General features: G+C 42.8%; 1 protein-coding gene across 1 annotated transcript in view; it reads right to left on the minus strand.

The window, feature by feature from the left end:
• Positions 1-25,335, minus strand: part of ABCA13 (ATP binding cassette subfamily A member 13) — a 293,809-nt gene that overhangs the window by 68,974 nt on the left and 199,500 nt on the right. The gene's annotated exons all lie outside the window — the stretch shown is intronic.

Raw genomic sequence — 25,335 nt, forward strand, 5'->3', positions numbered from 1 at the left:
ATTTACTCAATTTTGTTTCCAGCATAGCATCAACAGACTTCTATATACACATCAATTAAATCACAGCACAAAAATGAATCCTGCACAGGTGCCAATTCCAAAATTAGTTTTAGAAATTCTCCATGTTAAATTGGAAGGCAGATAGAACAAAATGTAGGGCAAGCAAACCCATGGAACAACAGAACAGAATGGAAGGAAATCCTAGTTCATACCCATATGGAAGTCTATATACATGCAATGTCTAGACACCAGCTCAGCCACTAGCCGGGATATGCAATGCTTCCTACATGCATATGGGTTGGCAAAAGCCTTTAAAATGTCTACCATTTAGAGCTCTAACAAGCTAAGTGATTTCAGTGGCTCATGTAGAGGCCATAAAACTGAGCAAGAGTCAAGAGCTGCCCAGTCTAAAAGTGGATGCCTGTGAATCTGTGCTTTGCTGTCCCTTGTGGTGAACCACTCAGAGCTGTAGGTTAAAAGGTTCCCCTGCTGTCCTCTCAGGCTCCAGGATGATTCCACCCAAGGCAACTCACTGATTTCTACTGATCTGTTATGGCTTTAAAAGCTTCCAGGACAGGCCTGACCTTATCTGCTATAGCGGGTTTTTGCTCGCATAAGTAATTTCTCCCATTCCCCTTAGGCCCCAGTCCTGGAACTTGTGTCTTCTGCTTCTCACCATGCCTGTCCTTCCAGGCTACATTTGGCTTGCCATCGTGATCAAAATTGGCCCTTGGTAGTGGGCTGCTGATAACTCAGAAGTTGTCGAAGAAGGGGAAACGTGCTTTCCTCCTGTTATCATCCTCCTCACATATTTTTATCACAATTTTGTAGCTGTACAGAGTTCCTCTAAATAGAATTCATCGCTAAGAAGCAAGCTTGATTGCAATGGTGGGTCATTACACATAATGACAGTAAATGTATCCTATTTATTCCTACTACCTAATCCAGCTCTTGGATTTACAGAAAAGCTCAGCTCTAACCTTGACAAAATCAACTATATAAAGATCCATGCAATTGAAGGGAAAAGCAGCTCTTTGTACGAGTGTTCTTTTTCTCACCCATATTTGTGTGCTGCAATACTATTATCAATAAGGCTGTGTTTGTCGTTCAGCATTTAGAAAAAAAGGATATATATTTCCGTGCATGTCAAAAAATGAGGAAGGAGGGAGATAAAGAAAAACCCTACCTGCTCAAGTCTCAAGAATGAAGATCAGAAATTGTGGGTGTTATGTGGTAAATCACAGTTATCTACTTTTTCAATAGGCACCCCACATGAGCAAACAAAAATGAACCTTTTAAGAAGCAAATTAGAAGGTAGCTCCTTCTCTAAATAGAAGCAAGATGGCATTTTAATTCCCATATTAGTATGGAGGGCAACAACAATATCCAATGTAGTACAAGTCTAAAACTACTCATCAATGAAAAATAATAACAAAAATCAAGCTCTTGATCTAATGTTTGGTCCACAGACTGCCATTTAAAAATATGTGCATATGAGAAGATTTATTCTGGTCCTCATCCAAAGCATAGCATCATCAAATTTAAGTGGTTTTTTTAAAGGCCACCAGCACCTTAGGGAACATACTGCTAAGATGAGCGCCATTAACATAAACTGGCAGATGCAATTAATGGACAATTACATGGTGAAATGTTGTTTTCACTGAGAAAAAATCATTCCAGAGGAAGAAGCAGATATATTAGATAAAAGGCTAAATAAGATATCTTCAGAATAACATCCCAGATCTGTAGGCCCCTGTACTGGCACAACAGCTGCTGGAATCTTATCACATCATGCTCCTTGAATGGTTGTGAGGACAAGAGAGATGCTCTTGCACCAATAGTGCCCTGAGCAATGGCACTTTGCCCTGCCACGCACCAGAAAGTACTCTATTAGTTTTTTGAAAAGACCATCTCAGAGAGACCTGAAAAGATCTCCTCGGAGAGGAGAGCTAGTTTTGTGGTAGCAAGCATGACTTGTCCCCTTACCTAAGCAGGGTCTGCCCTGGTTGCATATCAATGGGTGACTTGATGTGTGAACACTCTAAGATATTCCCCTCAGGGGATGAAGCCGCTATAGGAAGAGCATCTAGGTTCCTCCCTGGCATCTCCAAGATAGGGCTGAGAGAGATTCCTGCCTGCAACCTTGGAGAAGCCGCTGCCAGTCTGTGTAGACAGTACTGAGCTAGATGGACCTATGGTCTGACTCAATATATGGCAGCTACCTATGTTCCTATGAAAACAGAAGTGTGACTGGGACACCAACAACCACTATTTCATTCTTTTTGCTTTTAAACTACTTTGAGGACTTTACATTTATTTGAAAGTAGTATATAATTCTTTTAAATAAAATCACCACCACCACCCCCACAAAATGCAAAAAAGACTAAAACAATGTGCATAAGTAAAAAAAAATACAATGCAATAACAAAAATCCAGATCAAGTAGGAAATTACTGTTATCTAGGGGAAAACTTTTATCATGGTAATGACCAAACAAAAGAAATCCGAAGCCGCATTGGGCAACCAAGAACAAAATTTAACCAAATGAAGATCTTCCTCTGTGAGAGTACAGTAAACTAGATTTGGAACTCAGAATCAGAATGATGAAATGCTACATCTGTTCTCTTCTCCTGTATGGATGTGAAACCTGGACCATCAAGAAAGAAGCACATAAAAAAACTGGAAGCCTTTGAGATGTGGTGTCTCAGAAGAATACACAAGAGTAAATGAGCCAGTAGAACAACAAATGAAGAAATGCCTTGAAAAGCAAAAACACATAAATAATACAGACAATCAAGAGATGTAACCTGGAATATTGTGGTCATATCCTCAGAGGAGTAAAATATCAAATACCACAACTAACACAAGAAGGAAAGCTAGCAGGAAAAAGATAAAGAGAAGGAGGAAGGGATGGATGGATGGATGATCTGAAAGAATGGCTAGAAATGGACACATAATATATCATCCACAATTCTAGGGATTGCAATCTATGGCTTTTGCTGGCCACTGACCTCCCAATCAAAGGCGGCACATGAAGAGAGAGGCCACCAGTTGCAGTAATTTGTACAATAAGTTATTTTTACAAACCATTTGAGCCTATATACAGATAACAGGCACCTCAGTCTGAGGCTGCAACAGGGGTCTGGAAGGGTGTTGGGAAGGGTAACCTTAGGCTGTCACTAGGCATGCAGTGCTGAATCCCGGAAGCTCCCCTAAGGAAAAACAGACTTGCCGTGAAGGTTTTCCCTGGAAGTGGGCCTCAGAGTCTGTTTCTTGCAGCTGCAGAGAGAAGCCGCAGTTTCCACTTCTCCATTTATTTTCCTCCCCAAGTCCTGGCTATCTAACCCTTATATATCCAAAAGAAGAACACCTCTAGGAGTTCCAGGGTACCCTCATTACAATCCTTTCCCCTGCACAGCTCTGCATTGGGCTTACACAGCTCTGCCAAAGATAAGAAGCTCACACATCTTAAGAGCCATTAGAGCAGTCTTGGATAAACAGTAGTGAACACCCCCATTTTTGTAAAAAAGATAAAGCTATGTGTGGTCTTAATGGAAAATGCTTTAGCTGCTCTTACTGATTTAACAGAACTGCTATTTGCCTCACATTAACTAAAGTAGATTTCTTGGTTCAATCTGCCTGAATACTTCTGCAGATCACAGGGAAAATACCAAATCTGGACCAACATTTGAGGATCTTTTGGGTGTGGTGTTTTGCTGAGTAAATGTAAAATATCTTGTCCCGGCTAGTACTAGTCACCATCCAACACTTTTAAAGGCCAATCATGCAAGACTAGCGGTGTGTGTGTGTGTGACGGGGGGGGGGGATACCTCTTCAGATAAATGGAGCTCAAGGAAAAGGCGTGTAACTGGGACACTGTGTTCTGATCCCTAATAAATAATTTAAGCCAAAACATCCTGCACTGAAGCCATCTTTGAATAAGGGACACACACACTTGCAGTTCAGTTCAGATTATCTTAAACAGGAATGGGAAACTGCAGCTTATTTGAAATAAATACAGACTCACATCCTAATATTAATTCTATAAGATAGAAAATTTCATGTTGGGAAACAAATCTTAAGAATTTTCTCACTAACTTTGATGATTTGACACTCGGCATTCTGGACTCAGTGCCAAAACAACCAAAATGGAGGATGCTTAATAATCAAAACTAATGTGTGTAGAAATTACCTGCTGACTTGAATGTTCAACAATTTTAGAAATAACGTCCTCCTGTACCTTTGTTTTATGGTTGACTCTAATTTGCAATTCATCTCAGTTTGTAATTTTCTACTGGGCAGTGATCATGGTAGAAAGCAAAGACAGTGAGATATACGGCTAATGGAATGGGTTTAACGGAGAGATAATTTCAATTCATTAGTAGGAAAATGAAATATAAATAGACAGACCACAAAAGCAATTAGAAAATCCTTTGTGCTCATAGTAATACATTTAATTTACAGCATGCTTATAGGCAATTAGTGTTCTTTTAAAAAAATCAAGGTTAAAAATACAATTAATGTTACTCTTACTTAGTTAGAATTAGAATTAAACTAGTTACACCAATATGCACAAATGGCCGGCCAGCCCATGAGGCTAACTGAGGTAATTGCCTCAGGGGGTGGATGGGCAAGGGATGAGAGGCATCACATGCCCGCTGGCTGGCACTGCATCTGTTAGAGCTGAGTCCAAAGTCCAAAGCTGGGACGAGGAGGAGCCAGGCAAGAAAGCAGGAATAAGGGGGCAAACTAGGATTTAGGATCAAGGAGTGAATTGACAGTCAGAGACATAGCCAAGGGCTGGAGCAAAGCAAGCAAACAGGAGCCAGGAGCAGGACATAAGCAGGGTGTTAAAGATATAGCCAAGAGACAAAGCCAAGCAAACAACTAGACTCAGAAGGCAAGTTGAAAGGCAGAGTCAAAGCCTATATCAAAACTGAGCAGACAACCAGAAAAGGCAGATAACAACACACCAGGAACTAAAGAGTCTTGGTTTCTAAGACCAAGTCTTAGTAGAAACAGGAGCCTTCTTAGTCCTGGAAGGATCTAATGACTCACCCGGCTGGAAAGGACCAGTCTAGAGCCTCAAAGACTCATATTCTGGCAAGGCTGTATATAGTTCAGTGGTCTGCTAAATGGGGCAGCTGTATATAGAGACTACAGCTCTCAAGTCTCAATCCAGGAGCATTTTCAGACAGCAGGCATTACCACAGGTTTACTGAGAGGCTTTACTACATTTGAATTTGCCCAGAAAAACCAATGCAAAAAGTGGATTTGTTTTAAAACCCTGGACATAAATAGGGCTACACTCTAATACACAATGAAAACCCCCAAATGCTCACAGGGACTTTGGGGTAAATCTGGCCCATATGTGAATGCACACTCTCCATTCTGGAGAAGGGAGCTAAAAGCCCTGTCTGGAATGCTGCAGGTGGTTTATGACAGAGTTCTGCTGGTGTCACCCCAGTGCCCTCCCTGACATGGCACCAGGGCTGTAGTGGAGGGGGGACATGCAGGGATGAAGTGCTGGTACTTCTGGGCTTCTCTGGATGTTGGGGTGGGCATGGCCATTGGGGCTGTCATGGCGAGTGCTTGCACTTCTGAATTTGGAACTATATCACTGCATGGTGCACCATTGCCACACCTCCTCCTTTCCCACTCACTCACACTATTTAAAAGAAGAAGAAAACGGGATGGCAGAGGAAGTGGGGAGGGGAGGAGAGGATTGACTATAGCACCCCCACTCCCTCTTTTAAAAACAGCAGAAGGAAGCAGAGGTGGACTTAGCCACAGACCTTGGAGATTTGGTCCGTGGCTTCCTGTCTCCGGAGGGCCTCCAAATGTTTTGGGGGGCCTCCCCAGAGCCCCACCACTGTCCAGTGTCTGCCACCTCGCAGGTTAAATCTTTTTTTAAAAAAAACCTTTTTTCAGCCGTTGCTCTGCGGCGGGGATGGGGGCAACCAGCAGGGTGCACAGGCACTCGCTCGAGGGGAGACCAAGGTGGGGGAGGCAGAGGCAGCAAGAGTGCCTTCCTTGAGCCCGCCTGCTTCCCAAATGAGAGGCCAGGCCATTTTTGGCCCATCTGGGGGCTCTTTGTGCATGCACGTTCAAAAACAGCCCAACCGCACATTTGGGAGGCAGGCGGGCTCAAGGAAGGAGCTCTTGCAGCCACCTTGGTCTCCCCTGGACCGAGTGCCCGCACACTCCACTGGCCGCCCTCATCCCCACCATGCAGCGGCAGTTGGGGGAGAAAATTAACTTGCCCCCAAGTGGGGTGGTGGTAGTGGTGGCTCCAAAGCCCTTTAGGTCTGGGCTCCAAAATTACCTAAGTGTGCCCCTGGAAGGAAGAGTAGCAGTGGCACTGGCACAGTGCTGGAGAAGAGAAATCTGTGTGCACACGAAGGCAAAGTGATATATACTGAATGTGCATTATTTGTGGATCCGGCATTATGCTACTTGCTTTGTTATCTTGTGACACTGATAGTGTTCTATTCAAACAAATCACAATAAAAGATAAGTTTAATACAGACAACTAAAAAAAATTAAGCCAGTTGAAAAAGAGAAAATTAAATAAATGAAATGGAACCTAATTAAATATAAGTTCTGACTGAAGTTTCCAGAGTGCAAACTGACATTTGTGTTTGTCAGAGGGACTGAATATTTAAATATTATTAGTGAATTGTTCAGTGCTATTAATGAGTTGCATAGATTCAAAAAGAGCAACAGCTAATACTGTGGGGATGTTTGGAGGTAATTATAGTAAATTTGCTTTATTTCTCTTACTGGAGCATTATTACTTAATCTCTTAATTACAACTGTAATATAATTGGAAAGGTCATCATTTGCCATCAGCCTTCTCATCTGAAAACGAATATTATTGTTTGAAAAGTCATCCTTGGTAGGCTGATAATTGTGTATCTTGGAGAAGATACATATGTTACGACTGAAATTTCAATGAAACCCATTGAAATAATTGGACAGGAAGCATTAGTAAAATATTGTACTTTTTCCTGGCTGGCAATTCTTTTGCAAAGGCAGATTACTGGCTAATAGTCCAGGATGCTTGGTTGCTGTACCTTTAATGGTTGATGATAGTTGGCAAATATCTGGATCTTTCTTGAGTGTTAGTCATCAGAACTTCAAGGAGGTGACCCCTGTTATGCTATAGTGGGGGCATTATGTAAGATAGTCTGAGTGGAAAGAAAACAGTTTCCACTTGCATTTTTGAGGTAGCAGACAAACTCAAAGAGACAGAATGAACTGAGTGTTGGTTGATGGCACCTCGGGGTGCACCCCCTCTGAAGAAGCGAGTTTGTAGCTTGTGTGGGCTCCTGGGCCTGACACTGCTCTCTGATGCATTAGAGGCTGCTACATTAAGGACTCCTTTTGCACATCTTTGGCTTGCATTTCACTAGCACCCTTTTTTTTTTGATAAAGCAGATCTGATTACTATCACTCATGCCCTGGTCACCACTAAGTTGGATTAGTGCAACGTGCTCTACATGGAGCTGCCTTTAAAAAACATTCAGAAACCGTAGCTGGTCCAAAAAGCTATGGGCATACTGCTTTCAAGTATCCAGTACAGGGATTGTGTGATTCCCCTGCTCTTTGACCTGCTCTTAAACCTGATTAACTTCCAGGACCAATTCAACGTGCTGATTGTGGCCTTTTAATGCCCTGTATGGTTTGGGCCAGGGTATCTTAAGGACTGCCTTAAGATATGAACCTGCCCACGTTTCAAGATCTTCAGCGGAGGCCTGTTTCAAACCCACTATCTACAGAGGTGTCATAGGCAGTGACCTGGAACAGGATGTTGTCCATGACAGCACTCTCTTCCCCCCTCGGGTTCAAATGGTCCCATGCTTTCAATGCTTCATCATTGCTAACATCTTTTTGCTAACATTTTAACCTGTCTTGATAGGACAGATTTTAATGGTTTTCCAGTGCTTTGTTTTTTGTTTGATGCTGTGGTGGTTTTTTGCTGTTGTACTGCTCAATATTGGTTGTATTCTTTTAATTGTATGCTGTTTTGATCATATTATGGAAAAACAATCTATAAATGCTACTAATAAAAAAATGAATTAAGTTTTTTTCATAGAGTGGAAAGACTGTTGAAATAACAAACATTTTGGATCCCACATGGGACTAATTCAGGAAGAAGCAGTAGTTAGGAGAAAAAAGGAGGCACTGAATCAGCAACAGAAGAGGAAACCAAAGGCAACTAACAGAGTTATTGGGGAGCTTCCAAATACTCCCGATGACCCCGTGGAACTATATCTGGGGTCTATGAGGAAATTCATGATTACATGAGCAAATCAGACTACTGGTAATCCACAGAAGAGAAATTCTCGTGCAGTTCCCCCACAGTTAAGAAAGTTCATCAAACTCAGACTAGGTGTACAGACCCCTGTGTACAGACTAGGTGTACAGAATATTGAACACTATTGTTTTACCCAGTTCAACCTTGTTAGGCTCAAGTGAACCAAACAATCCTTTGTTTGTTACTGTTTTTGAAGTGGGCGAACTATCCGATGGATTGCAACTTTCATATTTTTTGGAGGAGAGTGATATAGTTGAAATACATGGGAATTTATCTTTGGCGATGCAGGCAGATACCCAGTCTAGTCTGGTTCCCAATTTGCAAGAACTGAAGTCTCTGGATTCCAATATCCTGCAACCTACGGAAGCGCTGAATGATTCTATCTCTAAGAACTCTCTGTTAGTTCTTAATTCTACCAGCCCAATGGGGTTGTCAGATGAAGTAGATAAGATTGAACTAATAGCGGGATCATTCCTGAAGGATGGTTTATGGTCTAATATCTCCAGGTTAAAATCTCTTAAGGCTATTTTAACAGAAAACAGGAATTAAAGGAAGAAGATCCCTCCAGAGGAAAGTGCAAGCAATATTCTCTCATCTATTTATTTATAGAAGAATGATAAATTTAATCCCTCCCACTTGAAGGATCAACCGAGTAGCTTGGCTACTGATGACTCAGGAGAGGAGAGCTGGTCTTGTGGTAGCAAGCATGACTTGTCCCCATAATCAAGCAGGGTCTGTCCTGCTTGCATCTGAATGGGAGACTTGATGTGTGAGCACTGCAAGATATTCCCCTCAGGGATGGAGCCACTCTGGGAAGAGCAGAAGGTTTCAAGTTCCCTCCCTGGCTTCTCCAAGATATGGCTGAGAGAGATTCCTGCCTGCAACCTTGGAGAAGCCACTGCCAGTCTGTGAAGACAATACTGAGCTAGATAGACCAATGGTCTGACTCAGTATATGACAGTTTCCTATGTTCCTATGACCTACATCATATGAGACAGACTAAAATCACAAATTTTCTTTTCCTTTTGGAAAAGGCTGCAGCAGGAAGTTCTGTAAATGTATCCAATCCTCTTTCACAGCAATGACAGTCTCAGTTGGTCTTGGCCAAGTTGAAGTATCTGAACTCAATATCTGGGGATGCACTGCTAGAAGGGAGTGTGGGAGGCTTCTCAGAGCTGGAAACCTTGGTGGCAAAGTCAACGGCGGAAAATGGTGTGGGTCCCTCATTCTTGGAGTTTTCGACCAAACAGCTCTTCCCTGCCTGCTCGGAGACTTGTTATGCGAGCGGCGAACAGTCAACTTGGAAAATTCTTGGCTGCAATATTGCTGGGTGGAATGGGAAGAGAAATGATGCAGAGTTTATTACCTCCATCCAACAGTGGGATATTCTAGTGTTTCAGGAGACGTGGACAAAAGATGAGATCAATATCAGTGGCTATCCCATCTACTCACTGAAAGCCCACTCGGATACCAATAGGGGAAGGCTGAAGGCTGGCTTAGTATGTTGTATATCACTAGCCTGGAATGTAGAATCCATCAGATTAGCTGACCTTCCCCCCATGCTATGGCAATTCTGATCAAGGCTAGGAGTGGAGACTTGTTATTGAGCAATGTTTATTTGCCTCCTAGTCAATCACTTAATTCCACTACTACGATTTGGGAACAGTTGGATATATATATATATATATATATATATAACTGAAGCATTATTGAATTTTCCCCATGCTTCTATAATTCGTATGGGGGATTTTAACTCCAGATGTGGTACCGATGATAAAATGTTGATGGCCTCGCATTTTTGGAAATGGGGAGATTGTATAGATGGTGCCTCTCTCACTAACCGTTATTCTAAAGATAAATTTATCAACTCATCAGGAGCCCAATTGCTCTATTTAACTAAGATACATGAGTTGACAATTTTAAACGGTACTATACCCCCAGATATTCCTGGGGAATATACGTTTCTTTCCTCGTGGGGAAATAGTGTTGTGGACTATGTTATGGTTTCCAAATCTATCCTTCCCTACGTATCTTCCTTTGAAGTGGGTGAGCAAATTTCTAGTGATCATTTTCCTATGAACATCTATTTAGATGTTCCTCAGGAAAGGTGGGGTAATTTGTTCCCCTGTGCTTTTGAGGATAGTTCTGCCAATCTAAGCTGCAAAATAAAATGGTCAAAGGAGGTAGAAAGTGAGATTTCCAGGTTCTATGATTCTCCTGAAGGTAGAGATTTATTTAACTCCATTGTGCAAGTACACCTGGGACCTCAAACAATTGTTGCTTACGGAAAATTAGAAACTGCTCTTATGCAAAAGTTTCTACACTGTAGTAAGCTACATTCTTCACAGGCTTATAGTAAAAGAGCAGCTAATAATTGGTTTGATCTGCATTGCAGGGCATTACGCAAACAACTGCTGAGTATCTATAGAGAATATAGATTGGGTACAGAACAAATAGTCCCACCAATCTATTATCAGACTAAAAAGGCATACAAAAGTTGTCTCAAATTTGCTAAACAACAAGCATTATGAAATGTCTGGAACAAGCTTATTGTGGCTACTACTAATAAAGATAGCCATACTTTTTGGAGATTGGTTTCGGCAACCGGCCAGGTTAATATGCCTTGTAGAATTCCAGCTAGATTGTGGGAATCTCACTTTTTTGCAGTCTATAATGATGCCCAGCCTAGCCAGATCTTTGTTCCTCCTCTGATTGAGGAGTTGCCCCGTTGGCCTCCTGTTACTCCTGCAGAAATAACGGATTTAATAGGTTGTCTTAAAATTGGAAAAGCTCCTGGTCCTGATCTTGTTCTTCCTGAACTATTAAAAGCCAATATAGAATGGTGGGCTTTAGTTCTAGCTAATTTATTTACATCTATTAATAGTTCAGGAGTTGTACCACAGCAATGGAAAACAACAATAGTTGTTCCCATATTCAAAACTGGTTCCCATTCAGATCCATCTAATTATTGACGCATTAGTTTGTTGTCAGTGGTTGGCAAATTATATGCTCTGTATCTTTTGGATAAGCTTGAGGCATGGATTTCAGAAAATCAAACTCTTGGGATTGAACAAGCGGGCTTTAGAGCAGGCTGTGCTATTCTCGATCACTGTATGATCTTGCACCATCTAGCAAAGAAATACTCTAGCAGCCTCAAATGCAAATTTTTTGTTGCCTTTATCGACTTAAAATCTGTGTTTGATTCTATCTCCAGATACTTATTATGGTCCAAACTTGGAAAAACAACAATAGATAAGAGATTGCTATTTTTGAAGATGCAGCTTTACTCCAATTCCTCATTACGCATTAGATATGCTATCAATGGGGCCCTGGCTGTGTTTGATTCTATCACAATCCCTTCTACTCGAGGGGTCAGACAGGGCTGCGTCTTGGTTTAATCTCTCTATTAATGATCAGCTGAACTGGAGAAAGTACAGTCTATTTTTTTAAGAGCAATCTTTGCAGTGCCTAGGTGCGTGTCTTACTCTTTTCTATGCTTGGAATCTGGGTCTTTCTCCATAGCCTGTAAAGCCTGGGAGCTTACTTTTGCTAGATGGAGTAAACGTTGTTCAGAGATTCAGGAATTTTCTTTTTTCCAATATTTATGGGTGGATTCTTATCCTAACCCTTGGCTAACATATATAAATAACAAAATTATGCAACTGGGCCTTTCTCCTTCAGAACTTCTCACTTGGGAATATAATAAGGTGAAGGAAATATTATTTCTCTGGTTGCATGATATTGAACAGCATGAACTTATGTCTTCAGCCAATAGGACTTGCTCCCCTTTACAGTTTGAGATTTTGCCACCTTGGGGAGATAGAGGTGCTAATTATTTAACAACACTGCATTTTTCTAAATTTCGGGTTTCATTTGCTCAGGCCCGGTTTAACGTGTTGCCTTTTTCTCTAAAGATCATCCTGTTATGGTTTTTTGCCCTTGTGGTGCTGGCCTCCTGGAAACTGTCACCCATATTTTACTATATTGCTCTTTGTGTTGGGATGCCAGAGAAGAACTTATTTCCCCTCTGTTACTCAAATTTCCTGGAAGGTGTGAGCTCTTTTAAACATATTATTGTCTCATGGATTCAAGCTCTGAGATTACAAAAATTGTAGCTAAATTCTTCTATATTGCCATTAGGTTAAGGTCCCTATTAAGCGCTTAATTGCGAGAGCTGTTTATTGTTTTTAAGTAATTTATTATGAGTGATTGTTTTGTTTTATTGTGTTTTAACATTGATTGTTGTATTGGACATATTTGTTACTTTTATTTTTGTTGGACAATGGCTGTAATAAAATTGATGATGATGAACCAACAGGATCAATAAAGGTGAATAATTTCACAATCAAGGAAAGGCAGAAATAGGTATTTTATTTGTATTCCAAGAACTCTAAAGAGTGCCCTCATTTCCTAAAAACACTTTTAATGCAAGCAAGGGATGTCACGCGCCAGGATGGGATTTCAAATTAGGTCCAGCACCTTAACGCCTGCTCCACCCACATCTTAGTCTATCAGAAGGCTGGAGGAATTAAAACCTCAGGGACTAAGAGCATCTTCTGGGATACAATGCCAGGCTGAGCATTGTGAGCTGACTCCAGACTGTCTGTGCCCCTTTCCTCTAGGCTAGTCTGGCAGCTAGACCTGCTCCTTACCATGGCCAGTCTTAGATGTTAGTAAAGGTGTGACACGGAAGTACATTCAGCGCAACTCTGATCATTATGTAACATGCACAATTTCAGCTTAAGACCGCAGTCCAGAAGACAATTAAGCTCAGACTGAATCCCACCAAGACTGAACTACTCTTAGCCCTCATACCGGCCAACAGCTGGATGTGAACCTTGTTTTAGATGGGGTGGTGCTGCTCCCGAAAGAGCTTGTATATGACTTGGGGGTCCTTTTGGATTTGCACCTCCTGCTTGAACAGCAGGTGGAGGCTGCAGCCAGAAGTGCCTTTGCCCAGCTCCATCTGATTCGTCAATTACGCCCTTACCTTGATCGGCAAGCATTAATGACAGTGACCCATGCCCTTGTTATCTCCCGTCTAGATTATTGTAACGCCCTCTATCTAGGGTTACCTTTGAGGATGATCGGAAAGCCACAATGGGTCCAGAATGCAGCGGCTCATTTACTTATGCGTGCCAGAAAATATGACAGGGTAACACCTCTCCTGTAGTCATTGCACTGTTTGCCTATTCGCTATCAAGTTCAATTTAAGGTCCTGGTTTTGACCTTCAAAGCCTTGCGGGGTTTGGCACCTGTTTACCTACAGACCCACCTCTCCCATCCAGTTACATCCCATCTGGTCAGATGGCCCTTTTGTCGGTCCCCGATTTCCGAGAGGTTCGGGGAGCTAGAACCCGTGAAAAGGCTTTCTCAGTTGCTGCCCCACTTCTCTGGAATTCCCTTCCCCAGCAGATTCATTTAGCTCCTTCTTTGTCAATTTTAAATTTTTTATTGAAGACTTTTCTTTTTCGCCAGGCTTTTACCCTGTAGTTTATCTATCTCCCCCCGCCCGTTAGTTCCTTTAGTTTTATTTAGAATGTAATTTTAATGCTGTCTTGTTTTGCATGTTTTTGTACACCGCCCAGAGTCTTTGGAGTGGGTGGTATATAAAATGTTTCAAATAAATAAATAAATAAATTAGGCTGCCTAAATTTACTTGAAGATAATTGGGATTTGTATAGGTTATATTTAACAGTGTACTCATTTTGCAACTTTAAAAAAGTAAAAATTGAATGTAAGCAGAGCCTGAGTACTACAAGTTCTGCAAAGTTTTCTAAACCTTCTAACTGACTTTCCTGATATAACAGAACCTTTTGAGCTCACGTAGAATCCCCCAGAGTGCAGCTTGTACTGCACAGCAGATTAGAAGAACAGAAGCATTTCCACGATTCAATGAACTTTCATGCTGGGGTGTTTTTTTTGTCTCTAAATCTGGCTTTAATATGGGATCTATAGAGCCAGGGGATGGTCACATCCACTCCATTTCCAATAATATGCTTAACAAAGAAAGATCTGTATTTATGAAAATTCTATGACACCATACTCCCAACCCTCATGTATGCATCAAATTCACCACTGGTAGCATAACTTGAAAGACATTGTTTTTATTTATCCTCATTCATTTTCATTTTAAAACTGTGGAAATTAATATAGTGATCACATAATAGGAGGGTGATATCCTAATGAAGAGGAGTTATTTTTGAAAATAAAAATAAAATAAACACAGTTCAATAGAATGGGGGGAAAGTAATTTATTTGCCATTTTGCCCCACCACAATTATTTTTGGTTTCACTCTCTTTCTTACATAACAGAGTAACACAAAGATAATAGAACTCCAGACAATATGTTAGCTTGGACTAAGCCTTCAAGTCAAATCTGATCCACTCTCCAAAAGATCCACGTTACCACAATGGAATGGCCTCTGTAGTAACTTCCTGATGTTTAAATTAAACTATTTTTCCTTGTACAGAGTCCTTGAGACTGTTTAATCTATTTTATGACACTCCAGCAGGGCACTGTAACATTCAAGTCTGAATGCATCACTGACTATTCCCTAGAGGAATGCTTTATTTATCTTCCTCTGCTGTACAATATATTATTCAGAGAAAAGAGAGTGTTGTACTCAAATCAGAGTGTGCAAGATGAATATTTCTGAAAAATGTTTGGTAACACATTATAGTAATGTTTGCTATTTATATGGATGAACTTAGGTTAACAAGCCACTATACTTTCATTTTCCGGTTGTTAGTTGCTTAGCTCCACATGGCAAGATCTGGAGGCTACTAAAACTGCAATTTAGCATTTATTAGAACACATTTAAAGAAGACCTTCTTTGTCATGAGCCTAACCACCTATTGAGATAATCTGGGGAAGTCCGTCTATGGTTGCCACCAGTTCATCTGGTGATGATTCAGGGTCAAGCCATTTCAATAGCCACCCAATAGCCATTTATTTGGGCGAATAAAAAGCCTAGAGTGAAATTTAAGATCATACAAGACTCAAAAGAATGTGGAGGATTAGCCACTCCAAACTTGAAATTATACTGTCATGCCAGTTGTTAAACATGGATTGCAGAGTGGATTAAAGCCCCATATGGATGGGTTACAACTATGGATGGATCAGACATGATTAATGGATTACATACATATTTGTGGCCAGAGGTAAAGAAAGCAGATGTAGAAATTAAAAATCACTCCATTAGGTACAATTTACTAAAGGTATGGGACAAGTACAAACAAAGGATAAATCCAGCATTGTCGCCTATAGCTTCAATTTTGAATATGTATTTCCATGGAGAAGAACATGCAAAACAATTTGATCACTGGAGAGCCTATAATTTGCAAAGTTATGGCAAGAAGATCAAAAATGAAATCAAATCAATGTCTAAGTCAAGAGTGGAATGAAACTCCTTCTTGGCTATTGTACTCACAGATTAACAGCATAATCCAGGAAGAAGTACAGAAGCAAGGTAGGAAATTGAGAGACTTGATGGAATTTGAAATCCTAATAACGAAGAACTCAGAGCGTTTGCTAGGTCTTATATATAAGTTATTATTGAAATATGATTCAGGTGAAAGACTGTATGATAAAATGGATGCAGAATTTTAATAGAACAAAAGAGATGCAACAGTGGGAATTTCAATGGAAGGTGAATATAAGATTTACAGTGAATAGTACTTTAAGGGGAAATAGTTATAAAATGTACCTGCGCTGATACATTACCCCAGTAATGTTCTCAGAGATGGACAATAAATATCCTGGGGATTGTTGGAAATGTACAGAACAGAACGGTACTAATTATCATATGTGGTAGCCATGGAAAAAAGCTCAAAAATTCTGGAAAACAATACATTTGAAGATGTAGCAAATTTTGCATATTGATTTTCCTTTTCCCCTGGAAATTTTCATGTTAAACTTTACTAAACCATATATTCCTGCAAGATATTATTATTTGTTATGTATTTATTACATTTATAAACCACCCTATCCAGAGGGTCTGGGAGGTGTACAACAACATTAAAAAGAGATAAAAACACACAATTCAAAACACAGTGCTAAAAACAATATAAAAACAATTCAAAAACAATGAAAACCATTTAAAACCAATTAAAATACTTTTTAAAACAAAAACACCTTACAAGCCTTGGAAGGCCAGGCCAAACAAATAAGTTTTTAGGGCTCTCTTAAAGGCCAACAGTGAGCCTAAACTGTGGATATCTGCCGGGAGTGCATTCCATAGACTAGGAGCAGCTACAGAAAAGGCCAGGTTCCGAGATGCCACCAGATGCAGCAGTGGTAACTGGAGATGGACCTCTCCAGATGACCTCAACAAGCAATGGGGATCATACCAAAGAAAGCGCTCTCTAAGGTAGCCCGGACTAGGGATGTGCATAAAACCGGTTCTCCCGGTTCGGTTCGGATCCGAACCGGGTCCGAACCGGACCAGGGTGGTTCGGTTTTGGTTTTGCCGAACCACCCCCCCCCCGGCGGATCTCAAAAAATAGCTGGTTTGAAAGGGGACCATGTGTTCTACCTGCCACCCAAATTTCAAGTCGATTGGACCTTCCTCTGATTTTTTACAAATTTTTTAAAAATTTTCAATTTTTGCCCATAACTCCCTATGTGGAGCACTTAGGGGCAAAAAGCTGGGGTGGGTGGTAGCCACCAATGGGTGTCCTCCACCCCAACAATCCCAAGGCAATTGGTTGCTCCTAGTATTATTGGTGAATTTTTGAAAAAAAAAATCCCATTGACTAGAATGGGGGTTTGGGGCTGCCCCAGACCCGGCTCTGTGGGGCAGCATCACCACCAAAGTGGGTCCGGGGCCATGGCAAAAATGGCCTCAGTCCTTCCCAGCAATCCCCGGAGAGATAGGAGTGATGGATTTTTTAATTAAGATTTTCTAAGGCATTAAATAATATCTAATTGGAAAGAATAGAATGTGTGTCACTGGGTGAAAGGTGATAAAAAGCCACATAGAGAGAGACAGTTATTCATTTAATGCCTTAGGAAATCCTAATAAAAAAAACCATCACTCCTATCTCTCCGGGGATTGCCGGGAGGAACTGAGGCCATTTTTGCCATGGCCCCAGACCCACTTTGGGGGTGCTGCCACCCCACAGAGGCGGGTCCGGGGCTGCCCCCCCCAAAACCCCAATCTAGCCAATGGGATTTTTTCTCTTCTTTTCAAGAAATCCACCAACAATGCTAGGGGCACCCATCAATTGCCACCCCAGCCTTTTTGCCCCTCTCTCTGGGCGCCCTAACACTTAACACCTAGTACCTACCACCTACCCAAGCAAGATGACACTCAGAGAGACAACACACCAACTCTCTGATCTAACAAAAAGGCCACTGCTGCTGCTGCCTGCCAGCAGTGGAGCAGCACACTAAGCACACACAGAGAGAAGAAGCAGGAGGCGGAGTGTGGATTCTATGATAGCATATTAGAGTGGATTGATGGTGTCTCATTGAAAATCTCATTTGCTATCATAGAATCCACACTCAATACTAGGGATGTGCAAAAAATTTCGGGCACAAAACGATCTGTGCCCGAAACGAACAATTTTGGGTGATTCGGGGCCGAACCGAATGACCCCCGATGTCCCCCGATATTTTTCGGGCACGAGCCAAATCACCCGAATTTCAGGCATGAAAAATTCGGGTGATTCGGTTCACGGTTGATTTTTGGTGAATTTTTAAAGTTTTAGTGACTTTGGGGCAGTTCGGGGGCATAGCATGGGATCTGGGCAAAAGGAGTGGGGTGGGGTGGTAGTGCATAATGGGTGCAGGCTACCACCCCAATTTCAGGGGGATTGGGCCAAGGGCTGATTTTTGGTAAATTTCTGAAAATTTCATGTCTTTGGGGCAGATTGGGGCATATTAGGGCAGAAAGTGGGGCCTGGGGCAGAATAGTGGGGTGGGGTGGTAGTGCCTAATGGGTGGAGGCTACCACCCCAATTTCAGGGGGTTTGGACAGAGGGCTGATTTTTTGAGAATTTTTGAAGTTTTAGTGACTTTGGGGCAGTTTGGGGGCAGAAAGTGGATCTGCCCCAAAGGAGTGGGGTGGGCTGGTAGATAGTGCCTAATGGCTGGAGGCTACCACCCATCCCCAATTTAAGAGTGATTGGGCAGAGGGGTGAATTATGGTGAATTTATTTGTATGAGGTTTGTCTTCATAAGGTGAAGTGTGCTAAATTGATTACTTCCTCATATTCATAGTAAGTGTGAAAAAGTGAAAGTGGGGTCATGAGAGTTGTTTAATTGAAAAATATCTCATTTGCTATGATAGAATGAGAATTCACACCTCAGAAGTTTTTTCTGAGGTGTGAATTCTCATTCTATCATAGCAAATGAGATATTTTTCAATTAAACAACTCTCATGACCCCACTTTCACTTTTTCACACTTTCCTTTACTATGAATAATATGAGGAAGTAATCAGTTTAGCACACTTCACCTTATGAAGACAAACCTCATACAAATAAATTCACCATTATTCACCCCTCTGCCCAATCACTCTTAAATTGGGGATGGGTGGTAGCCTCCACCCATTAGGCACTATCTACCAGCCCACCCCACTCCTTTGGGGCAGATCCACTTTCTGCCCCCAATCTGCCCCAAAGTCACTAAAACTTCAAAAATTCTCAAAAAATCAGCCCTCTGCCCAATCCCCCTGAAATGGGGGTGGTAGCCTCCACCCATGAGGCACTACCACCCCACCCCACTATTTTGGGGCAGATCCACTTTCTGCCCCCAAACTGCCCCAAAGTCACTAAAACTTCAAAAATTCTCAAAAAATCAGCCCTTTGTCCAAACCCCCTGAAATTGGGGTGGTAGCCTCCACCCATTAGGCACTACCACCCCACCCCACTATTCTGCCCCAGGCCCCACTTTCTGCCCCAATATGCCCCAATCTGCCCCAAAGACATGAAATTTTCAGAAATTTACCAAAAATCAGCCCTTGGCCCAATCCCCCTGAAATTGGGGTGGTAGCCTGCACCCATTAGGCACTACCACCCCACCCCACTCCTTTTGCCCAGATCCCATGCTATTCCCCCAAACTGCCCCAAAGTCACTAAAACTTTAAAAATTCACCAAAAATCAGGATTTTGCCCAATCCCCCTGAAATTGGGGTGATAGACTCTACCCATTGGGACCTACCACCCCACCCCACTATTTTGCCCCTGGGCCCCTTTTTACCCCCCCGAATCGATTCGGATTCGGATTAAATCCGAATCCAAACCGAATCAAGGGTGATTCGGGTGACCCAGATTCGGGCACAAAACAGAACAGGGGTGATTCGGTTCGGGTCCGAGCCGAATCACCCAAAATCCTGAATTGCACACCCCTACTCAATACCTCAGAAACAAGAGAACCCTGTACCCATGGGGGTGCCCCTACCAGAGATCTCTGTACCCCATGGGTTAGAAACCCATGGGGGTGGTTGGCACCCTATGTGCACTACACCACCACTTGCTCTGGGCCACCCCAGCACCCCCATGTGCACTTATAGGGCTGCTGAAAGCTCCATTATAACTTATTATGAGGAAAAACCTTAAAGACGCGTAAACTTCAAAAATCACTTAAAAATCACCTCTTTGCCCAATTCCTTTCAAATAATTCTGATAGATTCCTTGCCCACCCTAGGAACTACCACCCACCACACTGCACTCTACGACACCCCTTTCCCCCCGACGTGAAGCTATACATTTGCTGCAATCCTAATTATTCTCTATGAGGAATTCAAAAATACTTAACAATTCACCAATAATCAGAGGAGTGTCCAATTGCCTTGAGATTTTTTGGGTGGTAGGCACCCATGCCTGTCTACCACCCACCCTGCTTTTGTGCTCCTAAGTCCTCCACAACAGGGTATATGGACTGGTTCGTGTCCCATTATACTCAATGAGAAAAATAATTAAAAATATTTCAAATATTCATAAAAAATCATAGGGGTGTCTGATTGCTTCAGGGTTTGCATGGTTGTTGGCACCCATGAGTGCTCCACAATAAGAAATAATGGCCTGGTTCGGGTCCCATTATGTCCTATGAGAAAAAAATAAAAATATTTTTCAAAAATTCATAAAAAATCATATGAGTGTCCGATTGCTTTGGGGTTTGGGTGACAGGTACCCCTGGATGCCAGCTACCATCTGACCAATTTTCAGCTTTCCGAACCGATCCGAACCGGTTCGAAATGAACCACCCCCAGTTCGGTTCAGATTCGAACCGAACCGGGGGTGGTTCGGTTCGATCCGAACCTCCGAACCGGAACCGGTTCGGACCCGAACCGGTTCGGATCCAAACCGGTTCGCACATCCCTAGCCTGGACCCAAGCCATTCAGAGTTTTAAAGGTAATAACCGGCACTTTGTATTTTGCCGGGAAACATATCGGCAGCCAGTACAGCTATTTTAAGACAGGCATAATATGATCTCTCTGAGTTACCCTATAGACCAATCTGGCTGCCACATTTTGAACTAACTGAAGTTTCTGAACTACGTACAAAGACAGCCCCATGTAGAGCATATTGCAGTTGTCAGTCCTGGAGGTTACCAGCTGATGCACCACTGTTTTGAGATCGTTCTCTTCAAGGAATGGACGCAGCTGTCGAATCAGCCGAAGCTGATAGAAAGCGCTTCTGGCCATAGCCTCCACCTGAGATACTATGGTGAGGCCTGGATCCAAGAGCACTCCCAAGCTGCGTACCTGTTCCTTCTGGGGGAGTGTAACCCCATCCAGCACAGGAAGATCTAACTCATCCCTTAAATTCCGATCCCCTACAATGAGCACCTCCGTCTTGCTTGGATTCAGCTTCAATTTGTTATCCCTCATCAACCCATTACTGCCTGTAGGCAGGCATTTAGGGAGTTAATGTCATTTCCTGATGATGATGATGATGATGAGGAGGAGGAGGAGGAGGAGGAGGAGGAGGAGGAGGAGGAGAAATAGATTTGAGTGTCATCAGCATACTGATAACACCTTTCACCAAATCTCCTGATGACCTCACCCAGCAGTTTCATGTAAATATTAAAAAGCATTGGTTACAGAATGGAGCCCTGAGGGAGCTCCCATTTTAAAAAGGAACTGTCACCAAGCTCCACCATCCGGAATCTACCTGAGAGATAGGAGATAAGATAATTGGAGAATATCCCCAATTCCCCCAGGCAATCCAGAAGGATACTATGGTTGATGGTATTGATCGCTGCCGAGAGATCCAAAAGAACCAACAGAGTCACACTCCCTCTGTCGATTCCCCGGTAAAGGTAAGGCAGACTCAACCTCATAGCCTGCTCTAAAGCCAGTTTGAAATGGAACTAGATAATCGGTTTCCTCCAGAACTGCCTGGAGCTGGTTAGCCACCACTCTCTCAATCACCTTGCCCAACCATGGGAGATTGGGCCGGTCTCTGAGGGATCAAGGGAAGGCTTCTTAAGAAGTGGTCTAATCATTGCCTCCTTCAAACAAGGAGTCATCCTACCCTATTAACTAAGCCATCCCCAACAATCTCCCTACTAGATAGAAGCAGCCAAGTTGGGCAAGGATCCAGAGAACAAGTGGTAGGCCGCACTGCCCCAAGCAACTTGTCCACAACATCAGTCATCACAAACTGAAACTGATCCAATCTAATACTGCAAGAGGGATTGCTGGACATCACCTTAATAGACTCTGCAGAAACAGTTGAGTCCAAGTTGGCCCGAATACAGGAGATTTTGTCTGCAAATAACCCATCAAAAGCATTGCAGCAGAACAAAGCCCCTGGGGATTGGTTTGAATTGGGATTAGCCTGAATCAAACTCCTCACAACCCGGGACAGCTCTGCTGGACGTGAACCTGCAGAAGCAATGCATGCAGACCAGAATTGCTTTTTTGCCACACACACCACCTCTGCATATACCTTCAAGTGGGCTCTATGCTGTGTCCTGTCACATTCAAGCCGAGTTCTCCTCCACTTGCACTCCAGTCACCTACCTTGCTGCTTCAGACCCCGTAACTCCTCTGTATACGAAGGGGCCACTTTTAAAGCAGATCAGAAGGGACCCTTAGGAGCGATTGTGTCTACTGCCCTGGTGAGTTCCCTATTCCAGGTTTCCCACCAGGGCAGCATGGTGTAGTGGTTAGAGTGCTGGACAAGGAACGGGGAGACCCAAGTTCAAATCCCCATTCAGCCATGATACTAGCTGGGTGACTCTGGGCCAGTCACTTCTCTCTTAGCCTAACCTACTTCACAGGGTTGTTGTGAGGAGAAACTCAAGTATGTAGTACACCGCTCTGGGCTCCTTGGAAGAAGAGCGGAATATAAATTTAGTAGTAGTAGTAGTAGTAATAATAATAATAATAATAGAGAAAATCACTGGCAGGACCAACATCAAAACTCGCCAAGGCTTTTTGGTATCCTACTGGATCCAACAGCTGTCTCGGGTAGACCACCCCTGCAGGGCTGGGTTGTGGCTGTGAAACCAACCTTAACCAGGTAGTGGTCTGTCCATGACAATGGGGAAATCACAGGATCCCACACCCACAGAATACCCCCTGATCTGAACAAAAGACCAAATCAAGTGTGTAGCCGGCAACATGAGTTGGTCCTGAAACTAGTTGGGATAGGCCCATAGTTGTCATGGCCACTATGAACTCCTGAGCCGTACCAGACAAGTCAGCCTCACAATGGATATTGAAGTCACCCGGAACCGAAAGTCTGGGTGACTCAAATACCAGCTCCATCAGCTCAGTTAGGGGGTCAGTTGGGCAGCGGGGTAGACGGTACACCAACAGAATTCCCAATCTATCCCTAGTTGCCAACCTCAGAAAGACACACTCAATGTAAGTCAACTGTCGCACAGGGGCCCTAGAGTAAGGGGAGTGATATCCTTATGGACCACAGCCACTCCACCCCCTCCACCCACATCCCCTAGCCTGCTCCACAACAGAGTAACCTGGTAGTTGGGCCCAAACTGGGCCACGAGCCTCCCCCATCCAGGTCTCAGTTATACAAGCCAGGTCGACTCCCTCATCCATGATCAAGTCATGGATGGTTTTGGTCTTATTCTGAACCAATCTGGTATTGCAAAGGAACAAGGCTAGGTTCTGTGGGAGGTTGGAATGGCTCCCCAAGGCCAGAGAGCTGACAGGGCAGTCAGAAGTGGAAACAGTTACTAAATTGCTAGTTTCCCTTCCCCTATAACAGCCAGCTGCTCTACTAATACCAATTCTTCTCTTCCCCACCACAACAGTAATAGCTGCCCCAGAGCCACTGGACACACACCCGGCATCATTCTGGCAATGAGAACCCAAACACATGACAACAAAATGCCTGGCACAACCCAATAAAAGGGAGAACTGACAACATTCAACCCAGACCTCCAACTCCACCTTATAACTCCCCCTCAGACCCCAGTCCCACACCGAATGCCCGGCACCAAAGACTGCCCCTCTTTGGCAGCCTACAGGCGGTCCGCCAGCTATGCCATTGGCTACACCTCCTGTGTACCTCCCTCCAATACATGCTGCCAAGGACTCCAGAAATTTCTCCTCTCACAAGAGATCTCTGGTCCTTGGGGACAGGTGGAACAAGTCAAGCACTCAGATAGAAGGCACAGGTGGAACAGGGCAGCAATCAAGCTGCCACAAGCCCATCCTTCAGAAGGTCTGGGGCTGCAAAAACAAACCTCCTTGGCCGGGACAGGAATGTGCAGGCAGGGTGAGATGGCTGTTGTTTGTCAGGAGAGGTCAGGGAGCTGACAGAATCTACCCCCTTCCTCTCTTCACCCTCTCCAGTCTCCCACTGAACTTTCTTTATATATAACAGTGACAAGAATTCTCTAAGCTTCTTGTTGGAAAACAAATCTGACCCTGTCTTTAGATGATTGGCTTCTCAAACTTTGGGATTATGCATCAATGGCTAAAATTACTGCATATACTAAGAACAAATCTGGAAAAAAATTTCTTTCAGACGTGGGAGCCATTTATTCAATATAATATATTACAGGATTTGGTCCTTCATCCAAAATTTGGATTCTCTTTGTAGAGAAATTTAATGCAGATTGCTCTGTATAGATACCAGGTACACAATTTTTTTAATTGGTCTTACTGTTAGGTTTTTTTAAAAAAAAAATTGCAGCCATCTATCTTTCAGATAGGAGAAGCCAGAGTGGGGGAGAGAGAGATGGTGGTGGAAAGGATTCAGGAGGATGTATACAGAATGTAATGAGAATCTTTGTAATTACTTTGATTGAGTAATCTTTTCTTTCTTTCTTTTCTATTTTTCTTACATTTTTCTGTTTATATTATAGACAAAATAATAAAATAAATATTTTTCAAAAATGAATCATGCTCCCAGTTGGAATAAGAGCTTCATCATCTCTGGTAGGTTTGTTTTGTTTTGTTTTTAACCCTTAAAACACACTTGTTCAACCAGGCTTAAGGTTAACTTTTAAATTGCTTTAAATGTTTTGTTTGTTTTGATTTGTGAAATATTTTAACCTTGTGTAAGCCACCTAGAAATGTGTGTTTTCGGCAGCATATAAATATAAAGGTAAAGTGTGTCATCTAGCCAGTTTTGACTTGTGGCGCCCACAGAGCCCTGTGGTTGTCTTTGGTAGAATACAGGAGGGGTTTACCATTGCCTCCTCCAGAGCAGTATGAGATAATGCCTTTCAGCACCTTCCTATATCACTGCTGCCTGATATAGTAGCAGCAGGGATTTGAACCGGCAACCTTCTGCTTGTTAGTCAAGCATTTCCCCACTGCACCACTTAAGGTGACTAGCATATAAATATGCAAAATAAAATAAAAACTTGTCAAACCCCAATACAGTAATGTTTTAGAAGTGTTGTCAGGGGCCCGGGTCAGACCTAACATGGAATCGTGGGTCCAATGGACCCATGGTTCCATGCCCCCTCCCCTGCTCTCTCATACATGAATGTTGGAGAGAGCTGCCTCCCTGCAGTCAGCGAAACTGCAGAGAGATGGGGGAGCTGTCTGTGCAGACTTCCTTCTTGACAGATGGACAACC

Source organism: Hemicordylus capensis, chromosome 6, assembly GCF_027244095.1.
Source record: "Hemicordylus capensis ecotype Gifberg chromosome 6, rHemCap1.1.pri, whole genome shotgun sequence".
NCBI lineage: Eukaryota > Metazoa > Chordata > Lepidosauria > Squamata > Cordylidae > Hemicordylus > Hemicordylus capensis.